The 11,965-nt window shown below is 35.7% G+C and overlaps 1 non-coding gene across 1 annotated transcript; it reads right to left on the minus strand.

Moving 5' to 3' along the window:
* Window positions 1–11,066: 11,066 nt before the first annotated feature.
* On the minus strand, window positions 11,067–11,234 carry LOC115072711. The gene has a single exon (XR_003851739.1). It is a non-coding gene; the product is annotated as a U1 spliceosomal RNA (small nuclear RNA).
* Window positions 11,235–11,965: the final 731 nt, after the last annotated feature.

Genomic DNA, 11,965 nt, shown 5'->3' on the forward strand with positions numbered 1-11,965 from the left:
CTTTTAAATAATATTTTTATTAGTTCTTTGGGAATTTCCTAAAGTGCATTTTGATTATATTAATGCCATATCCTCCCCCACTAAATCCTCCCAGATTCACCCCCACATCCCTATAACTCACCAACTTGTCTTTTTTCTTTCTTTTTTGACAGGGTCTCCCTAGTCCCAACTGCCTGGAAGTCACTATATGGATTAAGCTGGCCTGAATTTCACAAAGATCTGCCTGCCACTGTCTTCCAAGGGCTGGGATTAAAGGTGCATGCCACCATACCTGGACCTTTTTATATATTTTTAATGGCCCATCAACTTCAATTTGTGCTGCTTATATACTTGTGTGTGTGACGTCCGTCCACCAGAGTATGGTCAACCTACCAAAAATCACATCCTTAAATAAAACTGATTATCCATTCCTCAGAAAGCAGCAACTGTCCATAACTCCTCAGTTGTGGGAGCTTATGAGCATCTTTCCACTGCATGCTAGAATGCTGATTGACTTGACCTTCTGCAGGTATTATGGAGGCAACCATAACTACTGTAAGTCAAGTCGAGAAGACACAGTGCCACTCCCATCCTCTTTGACCCCTGGCTCTTAAGTTCTTTCTGCCTCTCTTCTGCAGGGGTCCCTGAGCCATGGGGGAGGGGTGTGACATCGGTATCTCATCTGTGTCTGAGCACGGCGCTGACATTCTCTACACTTTGGTCAGGTGTGAGTTTCTATATAAATCACAATCCACTACACAAAGAAATTTTTCTCACAAGGTCTGGGCACTACACTAATGTTTGTGTAGAGAGATATAAATTCAGAGAGTAGTTTGATACTATATCTATGTAGCATAATAACAGTAGTAAGCTCACCCCTGGGGTCCATGACTCAGAAAATATGGGTTTTGAAACAAATTTAGAGTACTAGCCATGTGCTTCCTCCTGTGAAGTACATCTTAGATCCAATAAGAAGCCAATTGGTTACCCCACAACATTCATTGTCTTCCTTGTCAAATCAGTCATTATTGCAATTGATATATTCAGAGCTGGGTAGGGCTGTTGATAACTTTTCTCTCTGCCAGGAGCCTGCATAGCACCTTCTAGTATTATGAAAGCTAGCCAGCAGGGAGGGAGTAAGCTTTCAGTTCAGTATCAAGTTGATTCTCCATGTCTTGTGGCTTTGTGACTACTATGTATGGTGTCTTCAGCAATAGAGACTTACTATCAAGTTATGGTGGACATTCAAGAGCGACAACAGTAGCCTGCATTGTTTTAGGGTCTCCAGGACACCTATAACTAACAACTCAAGGGGAGGTAATGCTTACCTGGCACTAAGCTTTTTATTTTGCAATTGATGGCTTCTGGTATGACATGTCTCCAGGTGTAAGGTTACTCCAATTTTAAACTTGTTTCTATGAAAAGAAGAAAGCCTATAAAATGGTAGGTTTCCATATAGGTTTTTCAAATATCCGTAGGGTTAGTTATTCCTCTCCATCTTTCTGCCCTATGCTCCCATTTTTCTTTTTAATTAAACTTCCCTCCTCATTACTCCCCTATTCCTGTCACCCGTGTTCTACTAGTACATCTCAAGATATTTATCACCCATCTGCCCCAATAGTCCCTATTTGGTTTCCTGGAATCTACAGGTACTCTAAATTGGGCACATAAATTTAAATATTCAATGCTAAGAGCTGCTCATGAATGAGAACATGTGACATTTGTCTTTCTGGGTCTAAGTTACCTAACTCAGAATGTTTTCTTGTTCCATCCATTTAACTGTAAATTCTATAATTTCATTTTTCTTCACAGATGAATAATATTTCATTGCATAGATTATTTATTATTCATTCATCAGTTGCTGAACACCTAGAATATTTCCACATCCTAGCTCTTTTGAATAGAGCAGGTATGAACATGAACGAGCATGTGTCTCTGGAGCATGAAACAGAGTCCTGTGGGTATATATACTGGAGTAGTACAGCTAGGTCACATTGTAGATCTATATGTAGTTTCTAAGAAATTGTCACACTGATTTCCGTAGTGGCTGCACCAAATTACACTCCCACCAACAGTACTCGAGGGTTCTCTGTTCCTAAATACTCACCAGCATTTGTTGTCTTGATCTTAGTCATTATGACTGGAGTAAGAGACATCTCAAGGTAGTTTTCTTTGCATTTGCCTGATGGCTAAAAATGGTGAACACTTTAAAAATTATTTCTTCCTAGGATCCACATATGAGGGAGAACATATGTCGATTTTTTTTTCTGAGATTGTGTTACTTCACTTAGTATAACAGATTCTAGTTCCATCCATTTACCTGCTAGATAGTAAATTCTAAATATGATAGGGAATCTTCACTCATGAAATCTCCATAGTATGATAAAACCTAACAAGATCTGTATAATGATAAAATCAGTTGACAGGCCAATGTGGATGGAAGGAATTTCATGGGGCCCCACCTCTGTAGGAAGAGCTACAGGTAATCAAAGAATGCTGAGGAAGGGGAAACTCAGTTTTCTCCAGGGACTAGCTTGCTGATTATTTATCTGATCCCAAGTGGTCAACCTTAAATGTGTATACAAATGTGCACCACTAAATGGACTCAGCGCAATATATATTTAGTGGTACTCATTTGTACGTATGTTTTAGGTTGACCACTTAGGATTAGATAACTTGTGTGCATGTGTTTGTGTTTATAATATAAGTATGCATATGTAAAATTAATAATAAAAATACAGACAAGAAATTAAGATGGAGTAGGGGACATGGGAATATTTGGAGGGGGTAATAGAAGGGGTATAAATAATGTAAATACAGTAATTTTATATGACATTCCTTAAAAGTTAAAAATGTTATAAAATGTTTCTTAGGCATTCGTCCTCTGAGAATTCTCTGTTCCATTTCATAGCCCATTTTTAAACTGACTTTTCTATTTACAGGTGTTTATTTTTTTAATTCTTTGTATATGCTAGATAGACACTAATCCTCTGTCAGATCTATAGCTGGCAAAGATTTTTTTCCATTCTGCAGGCTTCCTCTTCAGTCAACTAACAGTATCTTTTTCAGTATAGAAGTTTTTAATTTCAGCAAATCCCACTTATTGATTATTGATCTTATTTCCTGGGCAACCAGAGACCTATTCAGAAAATCTTTACTTGAACCTATATCCTCAAGTGTACTACCTACTCTTCTAGAAGTTTCAGAGTTTTAAGTCAAACATTGAGATCTTTGACTTCTTTGGAACTGGTTTGGCTTCAGGATGAGAGAGACAGATCAAGTTTCATTCTTGTATGTGTAGCTATCCAGTTTTTCCAACGTCATTTTAAAATGTGCTGTCTTTATTCCAATGTATGTTTTTGGCATCTTTGTAAAAATCTGACGCTTGGATTTATATCTGTTTCTCCAGTTCCATTCCATTGATTAAGGTGTATATTGTTGGGTCCATTTCATGCTATTTTTATTGCTATGACTCTGTATCATAACTTGAAAATCAGGTTCTATCAATATGTACAGCAGAGTTTTTATTGTTCAGGAGTATTTTGGATATCTCAGGTCCTTTCACTTCCATATGGATTTTTTTTCCATGTGGATTTTAAGATTGCTTTTTCAATTTCCATGAAGAATTGTACTGGAAATTTGATGGGGACTGCTGTAGATTGCATTTGGAAGAATGGATATTTTCAAATGATTGATCCTACAAATTCATGTACATGGGAGGTCTCTCCATGTTCTGGTGTTTTCTTTAATTTCTTCTATATTTAAAATATTTTATTGTATAGGTTTTTCACTTCCTTAGATAGGCTTATTTCAAGGCATATTGTTTAGGACACCATGAAGTGGATTGTGTCCCTGATTTATTTCTCAGTCTGTTTGTGTTTGGCACATAGAAAGGCTACTGATTTCTTTCTGTATACTGATTTCTTTGGGTATACTCATTCCTTTCTTCGATCTTTTGTATTGCTTCAAGTATTCTCTGTAGGGCTGGTTTGGATGACATGAATTCTTTCAGTCTATTTATGTCATGGAAAATTTTCTGTTCCCCCTTCAACCTTGATAGTTTTTCTGGATAAAGTATTTGAAGTTGGCATCCATTATTTGTTTAGAACTGGGAATACTTTAGTTCAGGCTCTTCTGGCTTTCATAGTTTGCATTGAAAAGTCAGCTGTAATTCTGATGGGTTTTCCTTTATATGTAACTTCTTGTTTTTCTTTAGCAGCTTTTAGTACCCTCTCTTTGTTATATACATTTAATGTTTTTACTATGATATACTGTGGGAACTTTCTTAGTCATGTCTATCTTGTTTAACCTTTCAAAGAACCAGCTATAGGAGCCACTGATTTCTTTTTGTATTGTTTTCTTTGTTTCCATTTCATGAATTTCTGCTCTGATTTTTGTTATTTCTTCTCATGTACTATGTTTGGGGTTGGTGTGTTCTTGCTTTTCCAGTGTCTTGAGTTGTACTATCAAGTCATTTACATGTACTCTTTCTTATTTTTTAATGTAGGCACTAAGAGCTATCAACTTCCCTCTTAGGTAGGACTACTTTTAAGGTGTCCCAGAGGTTTTGTTGAGTTGTGTTCTCATTTTCATTTTGTTCAGGGAATAACTTTATTTCTTTCTTAATTTCTTCTTTGACCCATTCATCATTCAGAAGTGTGCTGTTTAATCTCCACAAGTTTGTGTATTTACTAGAACTTTTGCTGTTAATTATAAGCTTTACTGCACTGTGGTCTGATAGAAGGTATGTAATTATTTCAATTTTTTGCATTTGTTGAGATTTGCTTTGTGTCTCAGAATCTGGTCAGAATAACTTACATGAGCTGCTGAGTAGAAAGCTATTCTTTGGTACTTGGGTGGAATATTCTGTATATGTCTTTTAGGTCCATTTTATATGTCACTTAATTCAGATGTCTCTCTGTATTTCTTTGTCCAGTTGATCTGTCTATTGAAGAGAGTGGGGTATTAAAGTAACCTACTATTACTGACTTGGGATTAATCTTTGTTTTATAGTCCCAGATTACTGATTTTATGAAATTCGGTGCTCCGGAGATTGGTGCATGATTGCAATATTTTCTTGGTCAATTCTTCCTTTGATTAGAATGAAGTAGCTTTATTTATCTCTTTTGATGAGTTTTAATTTGAAGTCTGTTTGTCAGATATTAGAATTGCATACCTGGTTGCTTCTTAGGGCCATTTGCTTTGAATAATTTTTTCCATCCTTTCACCCTAAGATAGTGTTTATCCTTGAAGATGAGATGTGTTTCTTGAAGACAACAAAAGATGAGTTTTCTTCTTGATCCATTGTACCAGCCTGTGTCTTTTAACAACAGAATTGAGGCCATTGATATTTAGTGTTATTATTGAAAAGTGTGTATTGGGTACTGACATCTTAATTTCTTTATGTTTGTGTCCCTATTTTCTCTTTCTGTTGTTATACCTTCTTTTTCCAAAGGTGTAATTATCATCATTACTATACTCAGTAACCAATCGATAAAATTTCCATACTCCCATAGTTTTGTTCTAACAGATGATAATAAAGGTAAATTTCAAACATGCTGAATCATAAGTATAAACACTTCAAGGTGAACAGACCAGGTCTATAACTTTGGCACCATAATTTACATAGTTAGCAACTGTGAATTATTTACTGCATTAATAGCTTCTATGATTTTTTAAAGCAGGGTCTCTCATAGCCCCAGTTGGCCTGTACCTTACTATGTTGCCTATGCTGCCCTCAGTCTCATAGAGATCCACCTGCCTCTACTTCCCCAGTGCTGGGATTAAAGGTGTATGCCAACGTGCCCAGAATTGAATATGTTGCTAACAAAATTCTTACATATTCCACTTACAGTCACATATGTAATAACCCCTGTTTTTATAGTAACTATATTCATGGTGCTGATCTTCAAACCAGAGGTCATAAATAATTTAAAGGTTGAATATAGAACCAGTTTCAGTATTCCAAATAGATTAGTTGACAATATTATGCATTTCATCACACATCTATGTGCCAGGAGGGTTATACTTCCTGATTTCATGGGAAGAAGACATTAGCTTTGAGTTTGACACTGCCTTAGATCTATCTCTTTAGGTCTTTTCTTGGGCTGTTTGTATTTGCAGCCTCTTTGCTACAATAAAACCAGAATTAAAAGTATGGCATTCTCCTGAGTTTTATGAGTCATTTTAATTAATTATGAAACCCAAATGTATAATGAGAATCTAGCCAATTGAGTAGAAGTGAGTATGGCTCTAGTACCCTTTAGCTTGTGGCTGGCCTCTGAAGTGAGGATAGTCAATTGGAGAACTTCCCTCTTAACCTGATGAGTTCGGCCTAACTTTGAGTAATTAGTACTAAAAGGCATTATAGTGGCACTTCCTGTGCTGCTAAATATTGAACAGAGCTTTGTAACCTACCATCCTGTGCAGAAGGTCTGTGGCTCTTATCCAGAATGCTGAAGTAATTTCGGGTCCCTGGAATGATGCAGGAAGCCTGAAGCATTGCCCGAGGCTTCCAAGTCCATCTGCCACAGTTCCTGGTGTGCTGTATTCCACATCTTTTGAATGTGGCTGCACGTACTAGAGGCTAGTGACTACCTTCAAAATTCCCTGAGTGAACTTTGTGATGTGCCATGTAGACTTTCCTTCAAGAATAAAAGATGTAATATTCTTCCAGCTTCTCAGAATATCATTGACCACTTTCTCTCCAATGGCAGGCAGTTCTTTTATTATATTGCCCCATGCTGGAAACATCTGCTTAGCTCCAGGTAATTTCTTCTTCCTAATGGCAACCTGAAATCCATAAAAATAGACAGAGAAATATGATGCCCTGTCTGGTCTTCTGATAAGCAAGGCAGTGCTAAAGGACCCTCAGAGCTTCGGAGCTTCTTACAGATTAGGAGGTGTCTTTGTACTGAATTATGACTGCTTTCTCTTTCGGATATGTCTCATTTCAGCACTTTTTAAAAAGTGGTCAAGCACACTACAGTAAAATTCTTCCATATTATTGTTCTTGGATCTTGTTTCCCAGGGAAACCAACCTTCAGTATTTGGCACCATGATGAGTGGCTTGTGTTCAGGAGCTTAATCACCTCTTAGCTCACAGGGCCCCCATAACTGTTAAAGGATGACTATAGAAGATTCCAACATTAGTATTGCACTAGGTAGCTATGCTGTCAAAGCCTCCAGTGGTGGTAAGTTGGATTCGTGCACCATTGGGATTACGCACATTAGAGAAATTTTCCTCCATGTAGAGATAGAGGATGAAAATTGACATAAAAAACTGTGAAGTCGAGTGGCTGTTGCTAAATACAATGGATGCTCTGAAAGGGCAAGATGATCGAATAGTAATCAAAAGTTAAATATGGGATTTTTATCTTGGGAGTAGTCAATAGCTGTCTAATTTGAATTAAGGCCTGATTAGTGGGAAGGAACTCATGTGTCTTAATATAAACATAGCAAAATACATGTGGCTGGATAGGTCATACATCCTAGAGAAAAATTTACATTGTCATATCCTTAGACAAATATAATTTCTTACTGTATTCTAAATATGCATACTCATACTACAGACAAGTGTTCCTTTCAGCCCTCATAAAAGAAACTACTTTTTGCAACAGATGTAGACTATTAGAGAGTTCCAGAAATGGTTAAACTAGAGAATAAGTGTCTCTGAGATGCTTAATTCTAAGTGACATATTGTCAGTACAACCTCTACACATAGGATGAATGTATCCTTCACCTTTCACCAGAGAATATACTTACTTTTTTATTTTATACATGACTCAACTTTTTCTTCACATTTTTCATTTTTTCAAAATAATAGGCAGATAGATGGCTGCAAATAATGTAAATTTATTTCTACTAAATCCAGTCAAGATTTTGGAATCTATCTCTCTCTTCAAGGTACATTGACTAGGTAAAAGTTCTGGTACAACAGTCAACTGGATGCTTGAACTCAAATTTTTTATGATTATGCTGAAATGATAAAACTTGGTTGAATAGTATTTCTTAGACATAAGTCAGCTAACATTTTCTGAAAGACAGTTATTCTTTGGTTCACCAAAAACACATGAAATATGAAAAAATAGGTAAGCCTAACTAATTCAAAATTTTCACAGCTATGATGTTGAATTGTAAAAGTCCAACCCTAAAGAAGATTACATGCCACAAAGACATGTGCTCAAAGGTGTGAAGTTTATAGTAAGGTCTTAGGAATTGCTGATAGCAGTGTCTATAAGTCAGTGAAAACCAAGTAGCTTAAAGCAACGTAAAATATTTCTTTGGAATCAGTTAAGAAATGCAGCAATATGATCAAGTTCCAGTTTCTGCGAATGGTGGTGGAACTTGCTAATACACAATTCCAAGTGACAGGTGCAAACTCTTGGAGTTGGCTGTGCCAACAGGGAATGAAGAAGCCAAAGCACTGTGACAGGACACGCCTGGGAAACAGAGATTCAGCAAGTGTTTGTACAGATTGGAAAAAATATATGTTTGTGCTAAATCCAATCTATGATGTTTTAGTATGAGCATGTGGCACTCACTAATATGCTATCAAGGCTGATATTCCTGCTCACACATGGGAAAGAAAGAGGGATTAGCTTTTCCATTTTATTTCATTCTCTGAATGTTATCTTTGGAGGATTAAGGATGACTGAAGCTGATACACTCAAATAACCAGTTTACACCAAGTAATCTTAAGAGAGAGAAATGACAGCTACATTTATCTGTGTATCTGAACACTACGAAAATACTGGGGAAATTGCTGTTTAGAGCTATTCATTCTGATAGAGTATTACATATACACTCAAATATGTATCATATATACATATTCATGTAGTTATGAAAAAGCATGCACACACATGCTGTGTAAGTGTGTGTGTGTGTGTGTGTGTGTGTGTGTGTGTGTGAATGAAACATTCAGGAAAGAAGACAGCTAGGTGAAGTTTGTAGTAAAGAGTGCATTTGGAATGTCAAGATTGTCACTTTCTTGAGTATTCTCCCTGCTTAGAAATAAAATTGAAATAGCTGGAAGCATAATAATGTCACGTCATCTCCAATGAAGCCCGCGTGAGATCCTCCGTGGGTTGAGGCTGGAACTTCAAGGAAAGTTGTCTCTTGGAATTGGTTGTGATAAGAAACATGTAGTGTACTTGGCACGCTCTTACTTGCTCTTAATATGGATGAAATACTGGTAGCTCTATCCCAGGTCCCCCCACTATATAAGAACACAATGAGAAGATGCTGCTCGCAAAGAAGTGGGCCCTGATCTGATACTGCCTGGTACTTGATCTTTACCTTTCCAGCCTCCAGAACTGTGAGAAAAAAAATTCTGTTTTTATTCTTCACCAGCCAGTTAACTTTTTTTTTTTAAGTTTGAACTTATCAACTGCTTTATTAAACTTGAGCAAAAATTACATAACTGAGAGTCTATTTCTCATGTTTCTGTTTTATAGATCCAGATTTGAGCCATTTTGGGTAAATTAAATTGACACACACGCATTGTAACATTCTTTATTATAAGATATCCATTTTTTTGCATAAAGAAAGACCCTGTAACATTTTCACTTGGCTAGAATTTTCTGGAGTTCAGCACCAAAGCTGCAATTTGAGCAGATGCAGGGCCATTGAAGTGGAATGTCAACACACGGGAATAAGCAATTCAAGCTTTGTAACTGAGAACTGAAATGTCAAATTTTCTTATCCCCACACCCTAGAGTGTTTGACTAACATGTATTCCTTCATGAGTCTTTTATAAGTGTGAAAGGTTATGCAGATTACAGATTATAAACAACTCCAGAAAGGAAAATAAGTTAGGGACAAGGGGTTGTCATTCTAAATGTGTTTTATCAAATACTTGAAGAAGGCCACTTTGTAGATTAAATCTCAGTTTTATTACTAATACTGAATGTGTTCACTTTTATTTAAATAACCACTTATAAACACATATTCTTAAACTAAAGGATTCCTCTTTTACCCCAGTGATTGAATAAGTCATTAACCAGTTCAATGTGACCTTGATTCCACCAGATAGATCTGCTCAGGAAGCCATCATGATATGACTCAAAAATTCTACTTAATAATATATTGTCTATTAAATTGATGTATTGGTTGCATGACTTAGTACCAGGAAAAAAATGATCTCACTTGAAGAATTGATATATTGCTTTTATCAGATCATGACAACTGAATAATCTGTCATGTTTCCATTTTTATCTTGCCAAGATGCCAGGAACTAAATTTAATGCTGAATCAATGCACCTATGTAGGCATACGTTGATGTATTTTCCTCATTTTCTTTGACATATTTTTATTTTCTCTTCCTATTCTAATGCTTGTACAGTGAACCTGAACAAACTGATATATATATATAATATGTAATAGGTAGGCAGTCAAACTGAAGACTAGATATTTATCATTATAAAGACATTAAACCCAAAAGCCTGAAAAAAATCTTTCATTGATTAAACAAACAAGACTTTAAGAGACTCATGGTGAGTGAGAAGGAAATAATGACCTTCAAACTGGGGGACCTCATTGTGCTTATTGTGGCAAAACATGACATTTGAACACATTTAAGGTCACCAAAAATTATTCTCTTTCATCTCCAATACTGAAAATAAAGATTAAATGAGTGTTTGTATCCAGCTTAAGAAAATTGTGTCCGGATAAAATAAGGATAATTAGTATTTATTTTTGTTTATATGAAATAGAATTCAAATACCATTTAAACTAAATTTTTCCTTTGATTCATTCCTATAACATATGTAAATATTCAAGCTGATTTGCAGTTTTAAAATTTGATTTCTATAATAAATATTGTGATTATCATAGCATAAAATATTTGTATTACATACATGTAATATTTCATATTCAGAGGGTATATGAAAAGGATGTATGTTCAAAAATCACATTATTTTTGAAGAACCAACAGTAAATTTGACTTGATAAGGAATGTATGAAAATATTTTCTAAATACTAATAGTATTTACTAACAGTACTTTCTTGAGTGGCTTTATGGAATATTATTTTAACAGTAAATCTTACATTTTGAAAAATGATTAACAAATGTTTTCTTTTTTTAAAAAACTGGGCTGAGTGCAAACACAGCCCCTCAGTACCATACATTTTGCTACTACTGTGTTTTCTGTATTTGGAGAAATCCCAGAGATCTGCACATGTGCAGTGTAATGTAGGAGCCTTGCCTTGTAGAAACCACCTTTGTGATCATGGTGTTTTCCCTGCTGAACAAATATTTTCTTTAAATAAAAAATAAATATCTAACATGATTACTATTGTATTGGAAGTCAGATTTAAATGAAGAAACTGAATGTGAACTACTAAAGTTTAGACGTTGTCTCATAAATGTGCATGCAACCTCAGGATGAGTGGTACTTTTAGAAAGTGATGTAAATATTTTGTGGATGGGTTACGTGGGGAAGTGTGGGATGAAAGGACTTTCCTGATCCTCTTTCTTTTCTTTGTTTCCTAGCTGATGAGTTGAGTGATTTCATTCCATGATAACCTCTCACCGTAATGTGCTGTCACCATAATATGCTGTCTTGCCATAGCCCCAAAGATTTTGGGTCAATTAATTGTGGACTAGAATTTCCAAAACAGTGAACCCAAAATAAACCCTTTCTCTTTATGTGTTAATTGTTATCAGATATTTCAATATAGCTACAGGACCTAATGGAGATCTCTCTATTTATGAAAAATTTAAAACTAGAACCCTAAAGCTAAACTTCTGTAGAGGAACTCTACAGCAATAAGATTGATGCTTAATTTTATAAAATCAGTTTCGCTGATATGCTATATTAAATGTTTATAAATATATAGTTTGCGTGTGTTAGTCTACCACCATCAAGAGTGCTGATGAATTTAGATTTCATGCATGTGTCTTTTCATAGGTGATGTGTTTATTCAGATGCTGGAGTCTGCTTTCCTGAATTATACTCCGCTGGATGTCAAATCATACCCCATTACC

Source organism: Nannospalax galili, unplaced genomic scaffold (genome assembly GCF_000622305.1).
Source record: "Nannospalax galili isolate Female #2095 unplaced genomic scaffold, S.galili_v1.0 scaffold903, whole genome shotgun sequence".
NCBI lineage: Eukaryota > Metazoa > Chordata > Mammalia > Rodentia > Spalacidae > Nannospalax > Nannospalax galili.